Genomic DNA, 1629 nt, shown 5'->3' on the forward strand with positions numbered 1-1629 from the left:
AAGTTGGGAAGGAAAGAGTTTATTTGGCTTACATTTCCATATTGCTGTTCATCATCAAAGAAAGTCAAGACTGGAGCTCAAACAGGGCAGAAACCTGCTGGAAGGAGCTGATGCAGAGGCCATGGAGGAGTGTTCTTTATTGGTTTGCTTCCCCTGACTTGCTTAACCTGCTTTCTTATAAAACCCAGCATCACCGTCCCAGGAGTGGCCACTGTGGGCTGGGCCCTCCCCCATTGATCACGAAATGAGAAATTGCCTTACAGTTCGATCTCATAGGGACCTTTCCTCAATGGAGGCCTTTTCCTTTGATGATTCCAGCTTATGTCAAGTTGACATGCAAAACCAGCCAGTTCAGGCATCTAACAAATGTTTAAGCAAATACTACACATGTATCACAGTATTCCCCTTCATTAATATTCTTGGTGTAAGAGCCTTAGAAATTAGGAAACAATTTTTCCCAGGAAAAGGGTAGCCTGCCAAAACATCTTGACCCAACTTGAATGGGAAACTCCTTAGCAGTAACTAATGGTAATGAATACTTGTGCTCAGCTGCCCAACCAGCAGTGTGGCAAAGTGCCTGACATCTGCATCTCCACTGCTCAATATCACTGTCACCAGGCACAAAAATTAGGAATCAGTGAGCTGGAAAAACCCAGTCTTAGTACACAGTTCCTTCTTATTAACTTATTCTTTTCTTTCTTGAGACAGGGTTTTGCCTCGTAGCCCTGGCTGTTTAGGAATTCACTCTGTCGACCAGATCAGCACAGATCATGGACATCAGTATGACTTCTGGTGGAGCACAGATCATGGAAGTCTCTTGAGGAGACTTAATCCAGAAAATGAACCATTCTTCATCTTGGATATTTTGTTGTTCTGAGGCACAGTGTCCAGGATCAGGACCTGGGTGAGCTCCTGGCTGCTGTTCACCACCCTGCCCGTGGTGTCAGCCACCCTGCTGGCACCCCAGGAGGGACCATCATGCTTGCTGTCTTCAAGCAAAACCTAAGATGGTTAGTTTTTAATGTGATTTATGTTTATGAGATGAAAGCAAATTCTCCTGATTAAGACTGTCCTTCTGTCTTCCTGCCTTACTTTGTTGGGGGGAAGGGGAGGGGCAGACAGAGCAGTTTCACTTTCTTAACCATGAAAGTGTTAGTCACCCTGTACAAGTCTGAAGAAATAGATTTATGGTGGTGATAATTGGTCTTGGTGGGTGCGGAGGAATGTGCTTAGGGAATGTTAACAAACTGAATGTTTATATAAAGAAAACTCAACCTATAAAATCAGAGTGATAACATTTGTTCTATGTTGCAGAAGATAAGGTATAACACAAAAGAGAAATAGGACAGCAAGTTACCTAGAGAGTGGGGTTGCATTATACTTAAGCTCTTTTAATTTGTTTCTCGGAAATCAGATCTGAAGCAAGGACATTATAATATCAAGTAAGAAACCATTGAGTAGGTGAGATTCAATTGGTTCATTTATTCCTTGTTGCTCTCCACATTACATCAGAATTAACCACTTTCTTTTGAATGAAGGAGCTAGATTTTAATTGGAAGCTTTATGGTTTAATGCGTCCTTCAATAGCTATATATATATATATATATATATATATATATATATATATAT

The 1629-nt window shown here is 41.2% G+C and overlaps 1 long non-coding RNA gene across 2 annotated transcripts in view; it reads left to right on the forward strand.

The window, feature by feature from the left end:
• The first annotated feature begins 112 nt into the window (after positions 1 to 112).
• Positions 113 to 1629, forward strand: part of LOC110306965 — a 4983-nt gene continuing 3466 nt past the window's right edge. For both annotated transcript variants that reach the window (XR_003838390.1, XR_002379336.2), the window contains exon 1: positions 113 to 1010. This is a non-coding gene — a long non-coding RNA (uncharacterized LOC110306965). The remainder of the gene's footprint in view (positions 1011 to 1629) is intronic.

Source organism: Mus caroli, chromosome 12, assembly GCF_900094665.2.
Source record: "Mus caroli chromosome 12, CAROLI_EIJ_v1.1, whole genome shotgun sequence".
Lineage (NCBI taxonomy): Eukaryota > Metazoa > Chordata > Mammalia > Rodentia > Muridae > Mus > Mus caroli.